The 25,726-nt window shown below is 48.2% G+C and overlaps 1 protein-coding gene across 1 annotated transcript in view; it reads left to right on the forward strand.

The window, feature by feature from the left end:
• The window catches only part of Serhl2 (serine hydrolase like 2), a 110,249-nt gene that overhangs the window by 12,814 nt on the left and 71,709 nt on the right, over positions 1–25,726 (forward strand). The gene's annotated exons all lie outside the window — the stretch shown is intronic.

Genomic DNA, 25,726 nt, shown 5'->3' on the forward strand with positions numbered 1-25,726 from the left:
ATTGTGTGGTCCAGCCTCGCTGTTGATGCTGAACACTCGTCATGGGCTTTTCATCTCCAATTTAATGTTCCTGGAAATCTCATGCAGCAGGTACACAGATTGCTGCCATTTTACAGGTGCAGAAACTGAGACACAGGGCAGACAAAGTAGTTTCTAACCAGTGCTCTAGTCTGGTGGTTCTCAACCTTCCTAACTCTGTGACTTCTTCAATACAGTTCTTCATGTTGCTGTGACCCTCCCAACATAAAATTATTTTTGTTGCTACTTCATAACTGCAATTTCCTACTGTTATGAATCATAATATAAATATCTGGGTTTTCTGATGACCACTGTGAAAGGGTCTTTTGACCCCGGGGTGTGACCCACAGGTTAAGAACAGCTGCACTAGACTGAGTACCAACGAAGGGCAGAATAGCATACAGAGCAAAGTGGGATGTCAGAAAAGGAATGAAGTATGGTGGAGTTCCTAGGAGGGCTTCGTGGACAGCCCTCAGGAGGAAGTAGATGGGGGAACATGGAAGCACATGGCTCTTGCAGTCCCCTGGGACCACCTGTATACTAAGTCTAAAACATCCCTAAGGAGGCCAAGTCATCAGCTTCCATGTTCAGTTTACTTCACAAATGTTTCTTGTCTGCCAGACAGTGAGAATATAAAACCTAAGTCAGAGTTTTGCCCTCAAAACATCCCAAGGAAAACAGATACCAGAAAGGGAGCTTGGACCCAGTCGCTACTGTCTGGCCTGAGCTTGGGGGATTCCTTTCCCAGAAGCAGAAGTACTGGGACACAAGGACCAGACAGAGCCCCGACCCAGCTTCATGTCACCTTTTTCTCTCCAGGACTCCAGCTTCCAAGACTGTCCCCCTGTTCTGACCTGCTGGTTAAAACAAGAGTGATCCATTCTATTGGTCTATTGGTCCTAGAACATTTCTGTCTAGGATGTCAGAGGGACATCCTTCTGTCTTTTCTGTACCTCATGTACCCAACAGTGGCAAGGGCAACCTTCTATCCTAGGCACACTGGGCTTGCACTTGGGAAGGACCCTCTCCAACCCCATATAGCTGCTCTGTGGTTAGTAGTGCAGGCCTCTGACCATAGCCTGACTGGTCTGATTGGACCCTCACCAAACAAGGCACGAGAACTGTCAATGTCTCTGGGAATAGACACTGATACAATTGTGAACTGACCCTCAGTGGGCCACCTCCTTACCTAAGAGGGAATGAACACTCTGTCACTGGAAGCAGGCAAGCCCATCTGGAACCCATCACCCCTCATGCTGATGGGAGGTTCCTGCCCTGGCAAGAAGCCCAGGCTGGCCCATCTCCAAATCCCTTCTCAGTTCAGGCTGCCCTATATCTATGACTGTTTCTACCATATCAGACCTAGTTTTAAAGGCTTCTCATGTGCGCACTACTTACACTCTCACAGAAACCTGTGGGAGGAACTATCCTGGCCCCTAATTTACAGATTAGGAAATGCAATTCAGTGAGTACAACCTACTTGCCTCAAGTCCCACAGCAAGGAAGCAGCCAGGTAGGAACCTGGGATCCTGAGACTGCCCTTTGGCCCTGTGTGCTCCTGCAGCTCTGCTGCTTTTCCAAAGTTGCCACCTTAACCCTCATCTGACAAATATAATAAGAAAAATAGGATAAACTAGCTGTTTGGAGGTGGCAAAGTGGATCAGAAGGTCTAGGACCAGCACCTGGGGTTTGTATGTGAAATGCATACCCACAATAAGAATAACACCACTGACGTCTAGAAATAATGAAAAACAAAGCATTTCTTCCATGTTCACCATGCAATCTTGTGGGGCTCTTGACATGGCTGTGTCACTGGAAGAAACAAGCACCACCCAGGAAGCTAATTGCTGGAGGTCCCAGGGAGCAGCTGTCAAAGCTGAGACCTGTGCTTCTGCCACGGGGATTTCCCTTCTAGCTATGATGGACAGACAGCCCTGGGACTGTTCTGTGCCGGCGGCGCCACCTGGTGGCTGAAGTGGGAATGCCCTCAAATGAGACACCCCCATTAACACACACCCACACCCCTTCCCCCTTTAAGGAACCTGAGTCACTCAGAGGCCACCACCTTGCCAAGTTAGGCCCAGACACGAATGGCAGCAGGTTTGGGCAGTGATACAGAGGTCAGGGACAGGCGAGATATAATGTGTCGGGAAGGCTGCAGAACCTAGATCAGGGCCCCAGTGTGCCTCTCTGAGACCCTGCTGCCCTTCCTGGGGGTTGGGGGCAGGTGGCCAATTCGTTCACTTCTTACAGACAGCTGCGTCTGCTGGAAGCACTTTCTAATCTCTTGGGGAGGGGCGCTCCTTCCCAGCTGCTCATTGGCGGCCAGGCAGACCCACCCCATCTTCTGCAGGCACGACTGGGGACTTTCCAGGCAGGGGTTCACCAGGGGCAGTCTCAGCCAATTAAGGAAACAATTAGCTTCCCCTGAGGCAAACTCATGCTTTGTCACCCACAGGTCTCTGGTTCTATGGGACTTGTATGTACAGGGCCTCCACTCAGCCCCCCCCCCCCGTGTGTGTGTGTGTGTGTGTGTGTGTGTGTGTGTGTGTGTGTGTGCGCGTGCGCGCGTCTGGTGTGTGATCGAAAGCGTTTGATGAAGGAAGAATTGAATGGATAGAGGTGAACTCACTTGGCAAGAAAAAGGTAATAACAGAAAGGCAGGTATTAGCTGGGTGGGGTGGTACACACCTGTGATCCCAGTACTTGAGAGGTAGAGACAGGAGGATTAAGAGTTCAAGGTCAGCCTAGGCTATGTGGGACCCTGTCTCTTCTAAAGACCTTGTGTAGGTCCCTATACAGGGAGGATGTTAGAGGAGTCACTTATGATAGGGTTCATCTAGGAGACATGGCGGCCACAGACCTGGAGGGTGTGTGCTGTTTGGGAGGAAGGACTCTGCATGATGACATGTCTGTAAGGGTGGCAGGGGCCTGGGTAGGACAGGGAAGGGAGGTCCTTCAGGTACTTGCCCCGCTTGCCAGGGCAGCTGAAGGTTGGAGTTGCAGGCGTTGGATTCTTGGGGCTGGGCAGCAAAGGGGGGTCTCCTGGGACTGTCTCCAGGCTCAGCCTCATTTCCCAGGAAAGTTCTGCCTCCCCTCCTGCCTTTCCCTCTTCCCCTCCCCTCCTGCTCTCCTCTCTTTCCCCACCCTCCTGCCCTCCCCTCTCCTCTGCCTCCCTGGTCCCTTTCCCCTGCGGCTGGGGCATCCTCTCCACCAGGACTGCAGAGAGTGTGATGCAGCCGGGCACATCTGTGTCACCTCCAGAAAACCTCAGGTTTCAAAGCCAGCAGAGGATTAGGCCTGCACCCCAACTTCTTTCAGGAGTCCCTTTAGTGACTCACTAGGAATTCTGGGTCATGCATTCATTCAGGGCACTGTCCTAGGTGGGCACTGTTCTGGCTGCCTGCCAGGGAGGGCAGGGCCTGACACCTGCTCTCCTAAGTCACAATTCAGTAGGAACCCAGTGAGCAACAGCTCAAATAAGGCCCCAAACCATGGAGCCCCAGGCAAGGTCAAGGTATTCCTAAGGCCCTTCCAGAAGTTCCTAAGCTACCGGGTACGGTGGTACACACCTGTAACACCAGGACTCGGGAGACAGAGGGAAGAGGATAGAGTGAGCTTAAGGCCAGGACAGGGTATCTAGCTAGATTGTTTCAAAAACAGAACATCTCCTAGGATGAGCTTGGCGGTGTGGGGCAGGTCTGAGAGGAGGTGGGGGGCACGGTCAAGGCAGATCAAGGGACCCAGACTGTGTATGTTCCTTCCCTTGAGCCTCCTCAGATAAAAAAATGCCTTATTTCTATTATTTATGGGTGTGTGTGGGGGGGGGGTCAGAAACCTATCCTTTCTGTCTCTTTGTTTTTTTCCTGAAATGTATTTATTTGCACTCATTTGTGTGCTCCTGTGTGTGTCCACATGCACTCCAGACCCTTCTCTCACCCTCTCCTAGATGTTCTGGCCTCTGGTGGCATACCCACTCACAACATACATGAAGAAACTGAAAGGCATGGGACAGGGGACAGCTGAACTGTGGGAACAGGATCAAAGGTCAGGACCTGAGCACCGGGTTGCTGGGTCACAGGCAAAGGGCAGGCTCAGTGAAAGGTGGGGCTGCCTGTGACTTGTCCCTCCCCCATCAGTGCGGGGGGGGGGGAGTCTCAGTCCCCCTGGTAGCCATGGATGGATAGGGCTTCTCCATGGACCTTTAACTCCCAGGCCCTTCTTTCCAACACACAGAGCATGTCTCCATTCTTGCCACAGACACAGCAGGGATTCTGGTTCTCCTCCATTTATTGGTCCAGGACATCCTTGCCGCTTTAACCCCTCCCCTGCCCCACAGAGGACGCTCCCGCTTGCATTCTCTGGGGTCTTGAATGAGACAGAAGCTCATGGTTCCGTAGCTTCCTCCCTCAAGAGGGGCCATAAATTCTCTCTGGAATGCTTTCTGCTCTTGCTTTTTCCCCAAGCTTGGGCTGGAGCCAAGTAGCTGTGGAGCCCCGCAATGGCTCCTCTCCATACTTGAAGCCCTCCTTCCTCTGGGGACCTGGGTAGCCCGGGAGGCTTCCTAAGTGGCAGGGCCTGTCCTGCCCTCCAGGAAGCAGGTCAGGGTGACCTTGGGGAGGCGCTGCTTTAGAGGACACCTCCTCTTCCTTCCACCCAACCTTAAAACAAGCCCCTGCACACCGAGATTGATACTCATTATTTTGATTTAGAAAATGACATTATCAAGCTGGGGAGATGGCTCGGCAGACAAAAGCCTAACAACCGGAGCTCAGTCCCCAGAACCCACATGAGAAACCTGGTACAGTGGTGTTCATCTGTGATCCCAGAAGGGGGACAGAGACCAGAGAACCTTCTAGAAGCTCACAGGCCAAGTAGCCTGAGTGGACAGCTCAGCAGCAGAAATAAAAAAAGAGCATGGGTCACAGTTATTAATTAATTAATCCCAGCACTCAGGAGGCAGAGGCAGTCGAATCTCTGTGTTCCAGGCCAGCCTGGTCTACAGAGTGAGTTCCAGGACAACCAGGGCTATTATTACACAGAGAAACCTTGCCTCAAACAACAACAACAATAACAAACCAACCAACCAAACAAGCAAACAAACAGAAAAACAGGGTCTCATGGCTTTAAACTCACTGTGTAGCCAAAAATGACCTTACACTCCTGATCCCTCTGCCTCTGCCTTCCTAGTACTGAGACTGCAGGTGTGAGCTGGCATGCCTGGGTTATTACAATGTTGGGGCTCAAAATCAGGGAGGGCTTGGGCATGCTAGGCAAACATTCTACTGAGCTACTTAGCTACATCCCCAGCCTTTACTACAACATATTCTACTGGAAGAGTTATAACTTTTGGGTCCAGTTTTTCTTGTGTAGCAACAGCACAAATTCTGGTCTTGTGGCAGGTGGGTTTTCTGAATGAGCCCTCATCTTAAAACTCCTTGGATGGATCCTGCTTGGTACCTGGTGTTGTTTTGAAACCTCCCTGCAGGAACCTATTCTGAGTTTGCTGTTAGCTTTGTTGGTGTCAGCATTTCAAGCCAAACCAGCAAGAAATTTAAATTTAAATCCTTTCCATTTCATCCATTGATTCTTTTTTTCTTTTTTCTTTCCTTTTTTTTTTTTCTTTTTTTTTACTTTTTTGTTGTTGTTGTTTCATGCCTCAGTGGGAGTGCTCTGGAAGCCATGTGCACCCTTGGACAGCAAACAATAATTGAACAACATACAGAGGTAACTTCAAGTCATTTGGAATACTCCAAATCCCAAGTTAAACACATTTCCAAATCAATTTTTTCAATACATGGGCTGGCTAACACCATCCAAATGGATAGGAGGCAAGAAGGAAGGAAGCAGCTTCCGAGGCTAAAAAGAACAACGTTTGCAAGCTTTGAGAAGCATCTGACCCTGGGAACATGATGCAATTGCACACACAATTCTGAGATCGGAAAGAATGTGTTTTTACTGTGTGCCACTGACACGCAAGGCAGAGAAGTAGGTAGATTGCAAACCACCTCTTAGCTGCTCCGGAGAAAGTCCCCCCAAAAAGATTTAGTGTCCAAACTCTTTATAGTTTTGCTTTGAGAGAGTCTCACTATGTGGCCCTTGACCACATAGTGAGATTGGCCTTGACCTCATTATATAGCCCAGGCTGGCTTCAAACTCATAATCCCCCTGCCTCATCCTCTGGAGTACCCAGCTTCCCAAACAACCTTTCTAGGAGATAGTGGCTCTACATGAGGCAGGAGATCTGGGTTCAAGGCACTACCTTGCTATTTGTTGTGGGAGACCTTGGACAGACTATCCAGGAGGTATAACATCACTTTCCTCATTGGTAAACTGAGAATAGCTGTTCCCTGCTGAAGATATGCCTGTGCACTCTGAGAGGCCGGAGGTTGCATGGGGCACCTCTGCAGTGGGGTGGCCCAGTTCTGTCTGAGTAGAACTGGGGTGGCCTGGTGCTCATGTGTCTCAGGGTGGTATTTCGGGATCAGGATTCTGAAATCTTCTCTAAAGTGGGCAGGAGCCATGCCTCCAGAATCTGTATCATCCTGGCTTAGCCTGGCCCTGGGTACCCCAGGCCCTCTGCCATGCTAGTCACATCTGCCTCAGCACACAGACTCTAGAAGGAAAACCTGAAAGGCCTCCTGCAGTTCTGCACTCAGCCTGATGGATGACAGGCCCCTCCTCCTGCTGTGGAGAACTCCAGCCCGCACTTTGCCTCCAACTCAATCCTCCTCCTCTTCGTCCTGGCATCAAAAGCCTGTTTGATCAGCTTTTCATCCATTTTCTGAAAATTGTGGCGATTGAGGGATGTTCTGAATCTCTCAGAATTATACATACTGCACCCTGGCCATGCATCAGGACAGCCACAGGCCTGACATTGGATGGCTGCCTGGCTCTCTGACAGTCCCTTTATCCCTTGTACCCCTGAGGCTCCCCAGCCCCTGGTCCTCCCTGCTCTGCCAGAGCCACCCCGAGGAGAGAGTCACACAGGCTTTGCAGAGGGTGAGGAGCCCTGGGCAGAGATGGATGCTCCTGTATCCTGGGGTGGGCCAGGAAGAGAGGGGGCAAGCTGGATCTGTGGGATAAGGTGGTTTCTCTGCTTCATGTGTCCCCCCACCCCCACCCCTGCCTCCCCCTCGCTGACAGTAAGGGAGATTGATGGAGTCCTGCCTGAGTGTTCTGTATGTAGTCTTTAGTAATAAGCTTTCTCATTTGGTAGCAAATCCCAGGTTTACTGAGCAGTTTTTCAACCGTTTTCTCCCTTGAGCTTCCCAAGAAGCCCTTGGGGGAAAGGAAAGCAGGAGCTGAGATGGTGTGCCTTCACTGGTCAGGTGACCAGAAGAGCCAGAGCACACTGGGACCTGTGAGTGTCAGGAAAGAGGCCAAGGGAGTAGGGTAGAGGTCAGGGAGGGTGCTGGGGGTGGGGGGTCAGAGTGAGTTCCAGAGTTCAAAAAGGTGCAACATGAGAAATCTGTAAAGTAAAAGTGGGACATTATGTATGTAGCATGCCTGTGGTTGCAGAATAGAGGCAGGGCTGTGGGTCATGTCTGTAATCCCACATGGGTCATCCTCCACTACATAGCAAATGTGAGGCTATCATGGATTACATGAGACTGTGTGTGTGTGTGTGTGTGTGTGTGAGAGAGAGAGAGAGAGAGAGAGAGAGAGAGAGAGACAGAGACAGAGACAGAGACAGAGAGACAGACAGACAGAGACAGAGCAGAGACAGAGAGAGATATTCGGGGGAGGGGGATCCAAAAATGTGTCCCACCTTAGGGAATTCCATAACCTTTGTCATTTTCTGCCTCTGTGGACACTGAAGCCTTAGGTCTTTCATGGGGAGTCTGGCTTTGAGGAAGACACCTGTCCCAATCAAGCCTTAGTCCTAACCCTTTCTATTTGAAAGTTCCTTATCATCTCTGTGCACAAGAACAACTAGGTGGTCTTTCTCAGGCCAGCTGATGGGCTTTGAGCCAGTGGGCAGCCAGCTCAGCCCAGGCCAGAGAGGGGCAGCCACTGCTGGAGCTGAGTATGTTGGCTACCTCAGGAGGGGACGAGCTCTGCAGAGCCAGGCTCTACATGACTGTCTGAAGTGGGAAGATGTGACTAGCCTTGTTCAGAACACAGAGGGACAGGAGCAGGGTGGGAACGATCAGGCCAGTTAAATGACTTGAAAGTTGGGGGAGGGCAGGAAAAGCAAGACACCATTGCTGGGGAGTGGGGAAGGGGTTGCTGGGCAGGCCAGGCTCAGCAGAAACATGTGAGGAAACAGTTGAGAGAAAGGAAAGGGAACCATGGGACTTACAAGGGATGACAAGCTGTGACCCTCTCTCTGCTTAGTGGTGGCCCTAGCTCACCTAACCCAAGTAAGAGCTGGAGAATGAACTGGACTAACAGGGTAGGGAAAGTCCTGCAGGAGGTCTGAGGATGACTTGCACTACCCTTGCAGTTCAGCTGTACTCTTCATGTTCCAGTATTAACCCCTAATCCCCCAAGTACAGTCAAACCCTTTTAGCTCAAGATGAGATCACCCCAGAGTGAAGTGCCCTGTGTCCTTGGAAGAAAAGCAGTGGATATGGAAGGAACCCAAGAAAGTTCATGGGAAGGGAACAGGAATCAAGAGATGCTTGGTGGGTGGAGAGATGGCTCTGCAGGTAAGAGCATTGGCTGTTCTTGCAGAGGACCCAGAATAGATTCTCAGCTCACAACTGTCTGTAGCTACAGTCCCACGGGATACAAAACCCTTTCCTGATCTCTGTGGGCACCAGGCACGCATAATGTATACAGACATATAAGCAGGTGAAACACCCATACACATAAAGTATGTATAAGTGTTTTGCTTGCTTATATGCCTATGATCCCAGAAGCTGGAGGAGGGGAAGGACCTTTGCCTGGAACCTTTGGAGGGAGCGATGCCACACTGATACCTTGACTTGGAGCTTCGGTCTTCTAGAAGTGTGTAGGAATCTGTAGTTGGAGTTTTGTTGTTGCTGCCGCTGCTGCTGTTTGTTTGTTTGTGGGTTTTGGTTTTTAACTGAGACAGGGTTTCATGTATACCAGGCTGGCCTAGAACTCACCATATAGACAAGGATGTCCCTGAAACTTCTGACTCCCCATCTCCACCTCCCATGTGCTGGGATTGCATGAGACACCATACCTGGTTCATGTAGGTTGAACTACTCAGAGCTTTGTGTGTGCTAGACAAGCACACTACCGACTGCACCCCTCAGCCCAAATTCTTATGTTTTATGGCATTACTTTTATGATACTGTTTTTGGAAGCCTTGTGGAACTGAATAAATTGACAAGGCGAGGGCTGTGCCGCAGCTCAGTGGCAGGGCACTTGCCTGATAAGTGCAAGGTCCCTGCTTCCACCCCAACACCAAGAAAGAAAGAAAGAAAGAAAGAAAGAAAGAAAGAAAGAAAGAAAGAAAGAAAAGAGTTGAAGGAAACAAGGAAGTAGAAAGGAAAGAAATCAGAAGGAGCATAGAGCCTCCTCGAGAGGCAGTAATCCAGGCAAGCGTTTTATTTAATTGAATTTGCCCATTGGTTTTTCTGAGACAAGAGCTCTCTGTAATAGAGGCTAGCCTTAAACTCATTATGATCTTCCCGCTTCGGTTTTTTCAGTGCTGTGATTCCAGACACAAGCCACACAGTTAGCAAAAGGCAATTGATTTCAAACACCCAGAAACCATGTTTGAATAGTCCCTTCATGATTAAGATCCGCAGGAGGAACATACTGGAAGAAAGATCTGCACTAGGACACATGTCTGCAATCTGCTATTCATTCCAGGCCAGCCTAGGCTACATAGTGAGTTCTAGGCTAACCTGGGTTACAGATGAAGTCTCTCAAGATATATTACTTGGTGAAAAATCTTGGCAGTAGACGTCTTTAGCTCATTCACCTGCATGTTTGGGCTGCTAACCCTACAGCAGCTGGTTTGTTCCCATTAGAGGAGATCCATGCAGGCTGGGCTGCTCAATAGTAAATGCTTGTCCATAGGTCAGCCCTTCTCTAGCTAAAAGAAAAACTCAGAGTGATGAAACTGAATTTAATATTCTTAAAATCAAACATTTGAAGGGGAAGGAGGGGTGGTAATGATGCAATAGTACTTACTTATGAAATTCCCAAAAGAAAATAATGAGCCAGAGAGATGGCTCAGTGGTTAGGAGTGCTCACTGCTCCTCCAGTGGGTTGGAGTTCAGTTCCCAGCACCCATGCCAGGCAGTGCATACCTGCCTATAACGCCAGCTCCTGAGGAGCTGATGCCCTCTTCTGGCCCCCCAGGATACTGCATGCACAAGCACATACCCACACACAGGCAATTTAAAATAAAAAGCAAATTCTTACCTGGCAGTGGTAGCCCAGACCTCTGATCCCAGAACTCTGGAGGCAGAGGCAGGTGAATCTCTGTAAGTCTGAGGCCAGCCTGGTCTTCAGAGTGAGTTCCAAGACAGCCAGGGCTACACAGAGAAACCCTATCTTGAAAAAACAAAAATAAATAAACAATAGGGTTTCATGCATGCTGGGAAGTAAGTATACTGAGATATAGTCAAACGTTTTTTAACCTTAAAAATACATACATATGTGTGTGTTTACATTTAAAAAGAGTAAAATTCACTCTCTTTGGCTTTCTAGGCTCTCAAATGCACAGAGTCATGTAATCTCAACCACGGTCACAACCCACAATATTCCATCAGCCCCTAGTCCCCCTGTTTCTGCCCCAGCAACCACAGCCTAGTCTACCTCCCCACACTATCTCAGAAGTGCCCTTGACAGGCACTGCCGAGCCTGGCCCTCTCACTTACCACACTTGTCCCTCTGCACTGCTGCACAAGCAGCTGTCTGCTGCCTTTTTATAGGCTTCTTTTATGGTCCCTGTGTGGATGGACCACAGTTCACTCATCCGTTCTCCAGGTGAAAAAAAGCAAGCTGTTTTCTGGCCTGGGTGATTCTGAATACAGCTGCTGGGACATTCCCATCTGAGTGTTCCTCTTCTCTGGAGTCCCTTTGAGGTTTTAGATAGCCCGAGGGTTCTCAGGTTGTATCAGGGGCACAGGGAGGGGACAGGTGGCAGCTGGGCTCCCTCTGTCAGGCCTTCTCCTTCCACAGATAACAGGTATTCTAACCGTTGTCTTCTTTAATTGTCCTTGAGCCCTCTACTAATGGCAGTGAGCTAAAAACACCTTTTGGTGAACCCCAACTCTGCCTCCTACTGGCTCATCCTGGTATTGTTCTCTGCATCAAGGCCAAAAAACCTGTGTTTCCTCCATGGAAGACCTTCTTGGGATGCTATGTGGCCCCGAGAGGAGATGTGTCTCCACCTCCCATCCCACCCCCGCCTCGACTGACAGAGTGACCATGAGAAGCGCCCAGGCAGCCTGGCATGCCCCATCATTGCTCCTGGAAACCACATGGCCTCACCTGACACCACAAGCCTTCCGATCACACACCACCCGGCATGCCCCCTGTAGGAGCGCTGTGATTGCAGTTCTTTCTTCACAGTGGGCTTCTGTGTACCTGCTGGAGACTAACCCAAGCCTTCACACAGAAGTAGCAGATGCTTTCACCACTGAACCATCTCTCAGCTGTCATGCTCAGGTGTTGATGTGGGCACTTGGGATCCAACTTAGGTTGTGATGCTTGCCTGACAAGCACTTACAGACTGAGCTATTTCTCCAGCTGAAAAAAATAAATAAATATAAATAACTTCTAACTAACCCTGGTTGTGTTTGCTTTACAATAGTACAATTGTAGCATGCACACTTGGAGGCCATGAACTGCTTACCTAGATATAATAGGTAGTGGTCACCGGCCCCATTTATGCTGCCTAGATGACAGCTTCTCCAGCATTGTCCTTGCCCAAAGACTGGCACTGCAACCTGTTACTTCAGACTCCGAACACATGGCCAGGGTCCTTAAAAGCCACCATTATCATGTAACTATCATTATTGTGTGCATGTGTATGTATGAGTGTGCTCATGTCGAGCACACATATGCTATGGTACATGTGAAGGTCAGTGGACCACCTCAGGGGTTGGTCCTCACTTTCTACCTTGTTTGAGACAGGGTCTCTTGTTCACAGTAGCTATACTCCAGGTGATACAGACACAAGTGACCAGGCTTGAGTGGCAAGCACTTTATTTTATTATCCGGTGGTGGTGGCACACACAGTTAATCCCTTGGAGGCACTTGGGAGGCAGAGTTAGGTGGATCTCTATGGGTCTGAGGCCAGCCTGGTCTACAGAGCGAGTTCCAGGACAGTCAGGGCTATACAGAGAAACCCTCTAAAAAAAGAGAGATATTTTATTTCTTTTAATTATGTGTCTGTGTGCAGGTATGTGCACATGCTGGGCTTGCTGAAGACACAGACTTCAGATATCCAGGAGCTAGAGCAACTAGTGGTTGTGAGCCACTAGGTGTTAGTATTTATGTGTCTCTACTAGCCTGCCCTTGTGGTTCTGTCAGGATATGCCCTCATCTGCAGCCACTAGGAGCACCTCCTGTGCCTATTCACTATGTTCCCTTTTAAAAGTGCCCTGCCCTCCTCCCATCCTCCTCTCTCTATTTCTTTTTCTTCTTTTCTCTGTCTGCTTGTCTGTCTGTCTCTCTCTCTGCCTCTCTTTCCTCTCCCCTGCTGCTTCTTTCCCCTGCTCCCCTTTCCCCATCCCTTTTCCCTAATAAAAACCCCTCCGCTTGAGGGAGATGTTTTTTGAGACAGGGTTTCTCTGTGTAGCTTTGGAGCCTATCCTGGCACTCGCTCTGGAGACCAGGCTGGCCTTGAACTCACAGAGATCCGCCTGCCTCTGCCTCCCGAGTGCTGTGATTAAAGGCATGCGCCTCCAATGCCCGGCGCTAACTTTTTTTAATGGAGGAAGAATCCCGTAAAAAGTCAGAGGAGCAGGGTCTTTACTCGGAGTATGACTTCCTCAGTCCTGGCTTTGGTCCTATTTCAGGGTACTGCTGCATCAACCAGGCCAGGGTAGGGGGCGGGCAGCAGCACCCTGTCAGCTGACACCCTGTGCCTCTGACCATGCCCATTCTGAGGAACATTGAATCTTGTACATTATTTCCACTGGTGTCCTCTGCAGCCTTCATCTAGGGCTGTTTGTTCCCCTAGCCCTGGTGCTGCTGGGCCTGGGAGCAAGTCTACACCATCCCTTTCCTAAAATATCACCTGTTGGCTCCCTGAGAATTCCGGGCTCCCATGTCCCATGTCCCTCTATCTGCCCTGCAAACAGCACAGGACAAAGCCCTCCTTCCTATTGTTTGGCCAAAGGTCCTAGGGTCATATTGCTCTTCTGTTTCTCTCAAACCTCACAACTTCTGTGTCATTAAAGTCATTGCTCTCCCTTAATGCAGTCAACACCCCAACTCTTTTCCACCAGACTATCACGGACATTACTGCCCCCGGTTTGTGGTAATGACCGTTTATAGGTCTCTGGTCTTGGCTCCATAGCCTGCTTGCTCTCCAATCAGACTCCCCAACAGGCAGCCAGAATGGCTTCTGCCAAAGGAAGCCATCAGTCATAGCTTAGTTCAGAACTCCAGAGCAAACTGGGTGTGGTAGCATACACCTGTAATCCCAGCTCTTGGGAGACTGATGCAGGAGGTCAGAGGTCAGCCTGGGCTGCACAGTGAAAAGCCAAACAGCAACAATGACAACAACAACAAAACCCTCCAAGCAGCCTCCTCATCCATCTGGGGAGGGAAAAGTCCCACCAGGTGGTGAGGAAGAGCAGTGGGCAAGGTTCAGACAGATCCCAGGTGGTCCCCAAATATTCAGAAGCAAGGACTGACAGCATCATATGCATGTGTTAGAAACAGTTGTGGAAGCCTGTCGGTGGTAAGGCACACCTTTAATCCCAGCACTTGGGAAACAGAGGCAGGCAGATCTTTGTGAGTTCAAGGCCAGCCTGGTCTACGGAGTGAGTTTTGGGACAACCAGGGCTACACAAGAAACACTATCTCAAAAAACTAAAAAAGAAAGAAAAAGAAAAGAAGCAAGGGAGGGAGGGAGGGAGGGAGAGAGGGAGGGAGGGAGGGAGGAAGGAAGGGAAAAGTGGTGGGCTCTCTAGGAACTAGGAGGACCAATTCTGACCAATGGGATACATACACACACACACACACACACACACACACACACACACACACACACACTAGGAGGAAAAGACCAACCATCACATTTTTTTGTGGCCAGGTCCTGGCTGAGCACAGGCCAGATGTGGTAGACAAGAGCATGAGCTCTCTGCTGTCACAGAGCTGTTACCTGAATAGGTATTAAGTACTGAAGATGTTCACATTAGGGCAGGGGAGATGGTTCAGTCAGTAAAGTGCCATCCATGAGGCCCCAAGTCTGAATCATCATTGGCCACGCAAAAATCCAATCATGGTAGCATGCATTTGTAATCCTGGTTCTGGGGAGGTAGAGAAGGAGGATCCTTAGGGCTCAGCCCCCCAGTCCAGAGAATTAGTAAGCTTCAAATTCACTGACTAGTCCTGTCTCAAAACAAGATGGACTAGCTGGAGAGATGGCTCAGAAGTTAAGAACAGTTGTTGCTCTTCCAGAGAACCCAGATTTGGTTCTCAGCACCCATGCATATGGCAGCTCCTAACTGTCTATAACTCCAATTGCAAGGGATATGATGCCCTCTTCTGGCCTCCACAGGCACTGCACACACACACACACACACACACACACACACACACACACACACACACACACACACACACGGTGTACTCACATACAAGTAGGCAAACACTCACAAACAAAAAATAAACAATAGTAACGAAGAGTGCCATTAAAGAAGACACATGACACTGGTCTCTGGATTCCACAAGCATGTGAACCTCTGCACACACACACATATGGAAATACAGACACATACACAAAAGAAAATGCTCCCATTAATACAGAAACACCAGATGGCCATGAAGCTGAGGCTGTTTCATTGATGGTCTAACAGGCCATCCCTGCTCTGAGCTGGCTCTTCCTGGTAGTCTCTTGGCTGTGATCCAGTTTGAGTTTCTGACTTCAAGGAAAGCTGAATGTACTGAAGACAGCCAACTCTTACTTCACTGACTCGTAATCTAGGTAATGAAGAGATAATGAAGCTGGTTGCCTGCCCACTGGGTCATCCAGCTACCTGATAGTCATTCACTCCACTGACGGGATCCAGAATCACAGCTGAGCTGATCCCCACCTCCCTTGTCCTCTAGCTCTGGGGCCCTGGGTGAGAGGCCCACCCTCTCCCTGTGTGTTTTCTTACCTGGAACTGGGGATGGAAGGCCCTCCCTCCTGAGGCTGCTGTGACTATTAAGTGCAGTCCGGGATGAGTGCCTTGTGTCCCTGTCCTGTGTGGAGGCTGGACTCACTTCCTCCCTCTGCCCCAGAGCACAGGGTGGAATGAAGGGGAGTTCACCTCTGAGGGTGCAAAAAGAGACTTGCTGGGGTTCTTTTTTTTCCTTTTCTCCCTCTCTCCCGTCTCCTTTCTTCTGTTTCTGCCTCTCTCCCGATAAGTAGTTTAGTCTTTTTTTTTTTTTTTTTTTTTTTTTTTTTTGAAACAGGGTCTCATGTAGCCCAGTATGGCCTCAAACTTGCTATGTAACTGAAGATAAGCTTAAACTTCAGATCTTCCAGCCTGGCAGTGGTGGAGCACGCCTTTAATCCCAGCACTCGGGAGGCAGAGGCAGGTGGATCTCTGTGAGTTCGAGACTAGCCTGGTCTACAAGAGCTAGTTCCAGGACAGCCTCCAAAGCCACAGAGAAACCCTGTCTCGAAAAACCAAAAAAAAAAAAAAAAAAAAAACAACTTCAGATCTTCCTGCCTACACCTCCTGAGTGCTGGGATTCTAGACACACATATTCACACTCAGTTTTTGCAGAGCTGAGGATGGAACCAAGGGCCTGGAACATGCTCGGCCACTCCTCCACCAACTGAGCTACACCCCAGCCCTCAGCTGCTTATCTTGATGCTATATTGTGAGCTAGCATACAGAGAGACAACCACAACAAGGAATCAAAGGCCACGGGCAACAGAAGGATCAATATGGAGGTGAAATATGAAAACAGCCCAACCCAAGGTGACTGGAGATGTGAGGCCCACAGCCAGAGGGACCACCGAGCTGCACCAGGAACCTGGCACACAGAAGCTAAGGCCCAAGACTCGGTGTAATCCATTACACAGCAACACACAGGATGTCCAACATTCGTTGTAGCACCTAGCTCACAGCCAGCACTCAGTTAATGGCCCAGGATGACCCTTGTGTGTACATAAGGGACATTCACAATGCCCAAAAAGTTTCAGCATATAAACCTGTTCACTGGGCACTTGACACTGTGCCTGCACCTCCTGCCACTTTTACAAAGTCATACTCAGGAGTAGCAACCAGAAGAGAAATACCTGCACTATGTGCTCTTGTTTAACTAAGATATGAGGTGTGTCCAAGAATAGAAATGTATGTGTTTATAGTAAACAAGCCAAAAAAAAAAAAAGGACAACCAAAAACTAAAATCACACAATGAGGAAGAGAGGATAGGGCAGAGAGGGGAGAACGGAGCTAGCACTCTCTAAATACCCTTTCTTATCAATTCTTTTGGATCCATGTGGATGCTTCAGTTAAAAGCCAGATGGGACTGTAGCTCATGGGCAGGGCACTTGCTTAACACATGACTCTGGTTTTGAATCTCAGCACTGCAAGAAAGATTATTTTTTTAAGATTTAATTATTTATTATGTATACACCATTCTGCCTCCATATATGCCTGCATGCCAGAAGAGGGTATCATATCTCATTACAGATGGTTGTGAGCCACCATGTGGTTGCTGGGAATTGAACTCAGTACCTCTGGAAGAACAGTCAGTGCTCTTAACCTCCGAGTCAAGTCTCCAGCCCTCAGGGAAAGATTATAAACCCAAATGAAACTGAAATGAAAAATACAATCCCCCTTTTAAAAAGAGCAAAATGAAACACACAGGTGTAACTGTGTAAAATCGGTGGCTCCATTTCTCGGATAGGAGCTGTTTTGAGGGAATAATAATTTAACCACTCATTTCAGGTGGATGTCCAAAAGATGTTCAAAAGGGTGGAAGAGGGGGCTAGAGAGATGGCTCAGAGGTTAAGAGCACCGACTGCTCGTCCAGAGGTCCTGAGTTCAATTCCCAGCAACCACATGGTGGCTCACAACCATCTACAATGAGATCTGGTGCCCTCTTCTGGTGTGCAGATATATATGGAAGAAGAATGTTGTATACATAATAAATAAATAAAATCTTAAAAAAAAAGGGTGGAGGAGGAATCTTCAGTTGATCTTGGCAATCATTTTGGCATCATTCTGAAATACAGGGTGTGAATTAAACATATAATATGGTGCATATTGTGTGGTTTATTACATATAAATAAAGTAATCACATTAAAGATTTTAGGAAATAATATTTTCAGCATGAGAGAAAAAAGAAACAAGTACGTGAGGTAGATGAAGTACTGAGTGAATGTGTATCACTGATGTGAGCACAGCCATGGAAGGGCCTCAGTGCTTCACCTCATACAAATGGTAAGGCCTTCCCCAGGTCAGGCTCAGGGGCACGGTAAAGCCTTCCTCTGGTCCAAGTACCCAGGTGTGCAGAAATTATGGGTTGCAGCTTCTGCCTCCCCAGGACTGCCACCTGAGACCTCCGATCCCTGCAGAGACCTCCCATAGATTAGCTAACACCCCCCCCCCATCCTCACTGGTGCTGTACATAATAAACCAACTGGGTTTTCTGGCTGCTTGTGGTCTCCATCATAGTGCCTAGCCCACATAGTCCTTGCTTTTCTGCAAGTGTGTGCACCTGTCCTTAATTCCCCATCGTCCCAGCCAGGTCAGTCCCAAAGCCATGGAGATCTTGGCACAAATATAAAATCAAAGAGAATATGTATAAACCCTGTCATCCTAAATTTAAGCTGGAAAATAAACATAAATCCATGTGTTCTCTCTGTGTGTCTCTCTTTGTGTGTGTGTGTGTGAGTCTGTCTGTCATTTTTTTTTTTTTTTTTTTTTTTGAGACAGATAGCCCAGACTGGCCTGAAACTCACTATACACCCAAAGATAACTTTGAACTTAAAAGATTTCTTTTTATTATTTTTCATTATATATAGGGACGTGTGTCTGCATGTGGGTATGTGCACATGAGTTGTCAGGCTTGGTGGTGAGTGCTTCTATCCACTGAGCCATCTTACTGGCTCTAAAAGATGTCTCCTAATAACCGTCAGGGGCGTGGCATCCACATGCAGGTGTGAGGTTATCGTCACTTTTATCTGGAATCAGTTCTTGGGTACCAAAGGCCCTGACTTTGTCACCTTTCAGTGTCTACTGTACTGAGGCCCAAAAGGGGGTAAATCATTGTAGATGTGAGACCCCGTCATAGTTCAAGTTCAGAAGTATATGGACCAGTACCTGGGAGATGGCAGAAGGAGGAAAGTCTCCACCCAGGTCATCCTTACCCCATGTGAGTTCAAGGTCAACCTTGAACAGGAGCATTTGCCTCAAAAAACACACACAGAGATAACCAGAAAACTGAAGCCAGAGCTGCCACGTGCTGCCAAACCTGACCTCGCTGCTGAAGACCACTGCCAGAAAGATGGGAGCTCCAGCCACTGAGAGGGCTCTTTTACTGGGTCCTGAGACAGGCACAAGGATGCCTGGGCATTTTTTTTTTAAACTCCTGATTCTGTTTTATTATTATCACATGTGCAGAAGTGTGTACAAAGAAACCCCAAACCACCCCTGCTGAGCCGAAGATGAAAGCTAGCAATATACTCAATACTACTTTTTAATATTAATTGGGGGGAGGAGGAGAGAAGAGGAGGGAGGGGCCATGAGAGTGAGAAGCGATGGTAGGAAAGGAGGTAGAGGGATGGGGAGATCCTGCGAAGGGTAAAAACTTTCAGGAATCAATTTTCTCCTTCAATCATGAGGGAGGGATCAAATTTAGGTCCTCAGGCTAGGTAGCAAGAGCCTTTGCACACTGAGCCATCTTGCCAGCCCCCTAAACCACTGACACTTCCCTCTCTCCCTAGCCTCCTCCTTTTCCCTTTTTAAAGCCACTCTACTTATATATCAAATAAAAATCTAGTTGTGTTTTTTGTAAAGGGACCAATCTTCTCTTTCAAACCAAATGAGAGTGCCCCCCCTTTTTTTTCTCCCCTGCCCCTCCTCTCATCTCAGGCTCTTGCTCTGGGGCTCGAGGAAGCTGGATCTGTTCAGCAGCTCTGATTGATAACACAAATCACCCCTGAGGCTCTGAGGAAGGAACTTGGATGTCAGATGGAGGTGCAGTGGGAGCCGCGGCCCTGCCCCCACATCGTTTATTCATTCACCGCATGGCAAGCTCCGAAGGGCCGGAGCAATTTCATCAGCTCTCGGAATTGGCACACTGCGAGCCTCCTCTCCCCGGACCACCGCGCTGCCATAAATAGACACCACGTGGCCTCCTTTTATGATAAGGTTAGGGGAAACGAGTGCGTGGGGAGAGGCCGGCAGGAGAGTGGCAGCTCCGAGTCGCAGGGATAAAACCTGCACAGCACTGGTCCTCTTGCTTAGGGCAGGATCAGAAGCCGGAGCAGAGTGGCAGCCGCTGGGCTCCCCAGGCGCATCCTTTGGTGGTCCCCTGACTCCAGCAGCGGCCCCTGCCCTCAGCCATCTCCATTACTCCTGCTGGAGCTGCAGGCGCCCCGCCTTGCCAGGCTTTGTGACTCCCCCGGCTCATTTTCTGATAGAGCTGTCGGTTTTTATTGCTGATAGGAGAAATCATTTTCTCTCTTAGCTGAATGTTAATTGGCCTTTCCCTCTCTCGTTCTGTGAGAACATGTTGTCCCCTTGTCTCTTTGTCACCCTCCCCCCCTCCCCCCGGAAAGGTAGAAAAAGCATTCTAGAAAGACAAGGAAGGTGGTTCTTGCTAAATTGCTAATTGTTAATTCAGAGATTAAGAAAAAGCTAAAGGGGAGTGGAAGGAAGGGGGGGGGCTATAACCACACATTTCTGGAATTCTCCATGAGCCTATGTGGACAATATACATTCTCATTGGCTATATAGGGCCCAAGATTCAATAGAGCAATGGGTAAAGTCAAATGTGGAGGGGCCAGGCACCAGGACAGTCCCCCTTGCTGAGACGACTAAGACACACCCAGATAAACTGATGGGTCAGTGCTGTGGCTGGAACATTGGCATCTGTAAGTGGGAACCTTGGGACTCGAGAGAAACTTGCTAGTAAAGAAAAAGATAGAACTCAGCCTTGAGAACAGGAGCTAAGTGAGAGGAGGAAGCAACAGGGATGTCCCAGTTAGGATAATCCGTTCAAGTCATAAGTGCCAACAAACCGGGCAGGGCACTGGAGGAACAGGGAGACATTTGATGCGACAATTCAGAACACCCCCCCCCCCATCCCTATAATTCTCTTACAGTTAAAAACTTGTGGGGCTGGAGACACTGCTCAGTGATTAAGGACACATAAGCCCATTTGATTCCCAGCACCCACAAGGCTCAAAACTGTAACTCCAGTTCCAGGGGATCTGACACCCTCTTCTGGCCTCTGTTAGTACTGCATGCATGTAGTTCATAAACATATATGCAGGCAAAATACCTACACACATAACTTCTTTTTAAATTAAGTAAACAGTCCAGGGGTGGTAGCATGCACCTGTAATCCTGTCTCTTGGGAGACTGAGACTGAATGACAAGTCTGAGGCCAATATGGGCCACATAGTGAGGATCCACCCCTTTCTCATGTTTTCAGTATATTTACAAAGTTGTGTGCCCATAGTCAACTTCAGTCCATTCTATTGGGAATTTCTCTAAGGGTGGCTTTGGTAAAGACCAGAACTGACCAAATGGCAATGTCTCCAGTCAGTTTGGCAGCAGAGCCAAAAGATGATTTGGAGCAGAGTGAGCCAAGGTCCCCAGCAATAGTGCCAAGCAGGGAGTATGAAAAGGGCCAAAGATTTGTGTAGCAACAGCAGAAATTTACTATCTCATATATTCTTCCTTGCCAGGAAAAGAACTGGGCTAGGTCCACTCAAGACATTTTTGCTGGCTACAAATTTTGGTGGTCATATAAATCAGGGTGATAGATTATATTGTCTCTTTACAAAGAAAAATTGGCAGAGAGGTCACATCACAGAAAAAATGTAGGATTCTCAAGTTCCTACAAAATGGAAACAGCCCAGAACCCTGGCCTCCAGTTAACTCAGCAAAACCTACTTTGGCACCCCTGGCTGTGCCAAAGGAACACTCCCTGTGCTCACAGGCTCTGTAGGGACTTCATTCAGACTGACGGTGGTGTGATCCGGTTGAACCCAGGGTCTTAAGGAGGCTTGCCTCTGTGTAATGCAGGAGACCCATTCAAATTCAAGGTTCTTGGTTGGGAAAAGGGTCCAAGAGCTAAGTGCACCCCTGCCTTGGGAACTGAGGTGTCTGGTGTCAGCATGATGCTATGATAATCACATCGATTTTTTTTTTTTTTTTTTTTTTTTTTGAGACAAGGTCTCTCTGTGTAGCCCTGGCTGTCCTGGAATTCACTCTGTGGACCAGGCCGGCCTCAAACTCAGAAGTTCGCCTGCTTCTGCCTCCTGAGTGCTGGGATTAAAGGCGTGCACCATCACTGCCTAGCATATGTATTTTATATGTATGGGTGTTTTGCCTACATGTCTGTCTGCTTACCATGTGTGTTCGGTGCCCAAGGAGGCCAGAAGAGGTACCCAAAGCCCTGGAACTGGAGTTACAAATACTGTGAGCTGCCATGTGGGTGCTGGGAATTGAACCCTGGGTCTTCTGGAAGAGCAGACAATGGTTTATTCACTAAACCACTTCTCCAATCCTTCCTTTTTTTTTTTTTAATTGCAAGCAAGAAAAGGAAAGAAAGAAAAAAATCCAAAACCAGTGAAACCAACTTTCACAGTAAAATGAATGCAGACAAAATTCCTTTACTACACTCAGATGAACTCTACACCCCACCACACAATGACATAGAAGTACTAGATAAGAGAAAAGTAGCTGGATAAAATAGAACCAAATAAATAAATAAATAACTTGTCAGTGCATGGCTGAGTTAGCAAGCAAGAAAAAAACAGTATCCCAAGGGACCAGAAACAAAGAAGGGAAAACCGGAGAGGTGATCACATGATTCAACCCCATAGTGCCTTGGGGAAGGATATGAGACAGTGGAGAGGAGAGGCAGGGACCTTGGTTCCAGAACCCGTGTTGAGACTGGAAATAAGATCTTCGGCTGACAGGAGGGGAGACTTGAAACCATGCCTCATTGCAAAGCTAGACTCCTGTGAGGGCTGATCTCTCAGCAAAGAGTGGGTTAGCAAAAACCTCCCCCTGGTACAGAGAGATAACAAGGGAGCTTGTTTATCACCGCACAGGCAGAGAGCAGTGGGGAGTTTTAAAAACACCCCCGGAATCCAAACCTCATTTTGTGCTTTGTGGGGGCGTGTAAGGTCCAAATGTGTCCTCCCCGTTTGTTCTGGGATTCTAAGCCAAGAGAAGAAAATGCTATCAGGCAGGTGATAGCCCTGCACCACCTGGGTCAGAAGATGTAAACGGCTGGGGAGGGGGGCACCGTCAGATCTCAGCAGCAAGAAATGCCCACAGGGAAAACATGTCTCCCCCCCCCTTTTAGAATATCAGCTCTCAACCAGCAGTCATCTTGGATGTCAATAGACCACAAATAAAGGTTAGAGACTCAAAACTGTGAGATGCCAGAACAATATTTTTGCTTTGGTTTGTTTTGTCCGTTTTAGTTTTTCAAGACAGGGTTTCTCTGTTTAACAGTCCTGGCTGTCCTGAAACTCAAGAGATCTACCTGTGTCTGCTTTCCAAATGCTGAGATTGAGGTGTGTGCCACCATCACCTGGCTGAGAAATATTAAATTTTTAAATAAAGGAATAACACACTATTAAATGAGAATAAACAGACTTGAACTTTTTTTTTTTTTTTTTGAGACACTGTGTAGCTCTGGCTGACCTAGAACTGTGTAGACCAGGCTGGCTTCTAACTGCCTACCTGGGAGTAAAGGCCTGTGCTATCATTGCCGGGCTGGTCTGGAACTCATCCTGTAATCCAAACTGGTCTCAAACTCAAGATCCTCCTGCCTCAGCCTCTTAAGAGCTGGCATCACAGTCATGCACCACTGCACTTGGTTGAGATTTGACCAATGTTAACAACGTTAACATCCTGTAGTGTGTCTGAGATTTTTAAAATCTCAAAACGATCTTGGGCAGGAGCTTTGGGAGGGGCTGTTGGAGGGGCCAAGGGAGGGGCAGAGAAGCGGTGGGAGGGGTTGTAGGAGGAACTGTGGGAGGGGTTTAGAAAGATCATTGTGGGTCTGAGAACTGCTGGCTACTGAGCACACAGATATTAACCATTCCATTCTAATTCTACACACATATGACAATTCTCATAATAAAACCATAAAACAAACCAAAAAGCTCCAAACAGAACTTCTAGAAACAAACATTTAAATAATGCTATTTTCAACTCAGGACAGGCTGCCTGGTACATTATACACAGGTAAAGGAAGAATTGTGAACTGGAGAATATGAAAAAAAATCCATAATGCAAAGTATAGAAATGAATATATTTTTTTAAACTTCAGAAGATATTCTGAAATGCCAAGTTTAAAACGGGAAGGCACAGTGATGGCTTAGTATAAATTCCAGGGGTAGCCGGGGAGTGGTGTTGCACGCATGCTCTTGATCTTAGTGCTGGGGAGGCAGAGGCTGGCATATCTCTGTGGGTCCAGAGACCCATCCTAACTGTGAGGCACCGTTCTAAGAGGACTGGATAGGAGAAAGTGAGCTGGTATCAATCATCTCTCTACTTCCTGACTGCTGACATACTGTGACCAGCCATCTCCAGCTCCTTCTGCCACACCATCCCCTCCATGACAAAGTTGTACCCTCGAATTGTAAGCCAAAACAACCTTTCTTTCCTTCCTTCCTTCCTTCCTTCCTTCCTTCCTTCCTTCCTTCCTTCCTTCCTTCCTTTGTTGTTTTATTAGGTATTTTGCCACCCCAAGAAGAGTAACTAACGCACCTAGCATGCACAGAGCCCCGGGATTGAGCCCCAGCATTGACTAAACTGGGCATGGTGTTGCACACCTGTAATCCCAGGACTCATGAGGTGGGAGCAGAAGGATCAGAAATTCAAGGCCATTCTTAGTTACACAGCAAGTATGAGGTTAGCCTGAACTAGCTACCAACAAGAGACCTGTCTCTAGAAGCGGGAGTGGGGGGTGGGGAGAGGTGGGGGGGGTGGGGGGGTGGGGGGTGGGGGGTGACATTATAGAAAACAAGGGGATATGCCTAAGAGGTTTTTTTCCTTTGTTTGGGGTGCACCCGAGCCTCTGTGTGTGTGTGTGTGGTGTGTGTGTGTGTGTGTGTGTGTGTGTGTATGTGTGTGTGTGTGTTGGTGATGAACCCGCATTTTGTGCCAGCTAGGCACTCACTGGATGAGAGTTTTGGAGACTTGAGAGGCCCCTTAGAGAGAAACAATGTGATACAAAAGACAAAAAGACCACTACAGAAACAACTAGTAAGAAAGGTACACCTACACCAAGGATGCTGCCTGGAGCCTCCCTAGCCACCCAAACATCAGAAGACAACTGAAAAAAAGTCTCAAGGGAAAATGGCTATCAACCAAGAATCCTGGCTTCGTTAAGAACTGATCTATTTTTTCCAAATTGTTTTATTATTTTAAGTGTGTGGGTGCTTTGTCTGCATATATACTATATGTGTACTTGGAGCCAATGGAGGCCAGAAGGGGGTGTTAGATCCCCTGGAATTGGAGTTACAAATAGTTGTGAGCTGACATTCGGGTGCTGGCAATCAAACCCAAGTCCTTTGGGGAGAGAAGCTCCACATACCACTAGAAAGTATCTTCAAATGAAGTTTGAGGCAGGTCCTCTCACTCAGTCCTGAACCAAGTATGGACAGAGACTGGGGTACTTCAGGAAGGGGAGGAGAGACTGGGGGCAGCAATAGCAATAGCACAGCATGGGGTTTCATACTGATAATCCCAGGACTCAGGAGGCTGAGGCAGGAGAATCACTACAAGTTCATGGCCTCCCTGAAATGAACAGTGAGCTCAAGGCCAGCCTGGAACACATGGCAAACCCTGTCTCAACAAAAATAAAAATGCAAAATAAAAATTGCTTATTGAGTTAGTGTTTAGTACAAAATGTACCTAACACTAGTCAAAGAATCTTGCTTTAATGGAGGGAAGGAAGGAGGGAAGGGAGGAAGGAAGGAAGACAGCCAGGACGTGGTGGCACACATGCACACACCTTTAGTTCCAGCACTCAGAAGACAGAGGCAGGCAGATATCTGTAAGTTTGTGGCCAGCCTGGTCTACAAAGTGAGTTCCAGGACAGCCAGGACTACACAGAGAAACTCAGTTTCGAAAAACCAAAAACCAACCAAAGAAAAAACCCAGAAAGAAAGAGGTGGGGGAGATGGCTAGTGAGGTAAAAGTGCTTGATTTGCAAGTGTGAGGACTTACTTGACTTCAAATCTCCAGCACGCATATAAAAAGCCAGGCATGGCTTCATGTACCTGTAACCCAAGCATTGTCGGAAAGAAACAGACCAACCCTGAGAGCTCTGCTGGCTGCCAGCCTAGTCAAAACGGCAAGCTTCCAGATCAGTGCGTGCGCTGGCTGATTCTGTGTCA

Source organism: Cricetulus griseus, chromosome 2, assembly GCF_003668045.3.
Source record: "Cricetulus griseus strain 17A/GY chromosome 2, alternate assembly CriGri-PICRH-1.0, whole genome shotgun sequence".
Classification (NCBI taxonomy): Eukaryota; Metazoa; Chordata; class Mammalia; order Rodentia; family Cricetidae; genus Cricetulus; species Cricetulus griseus.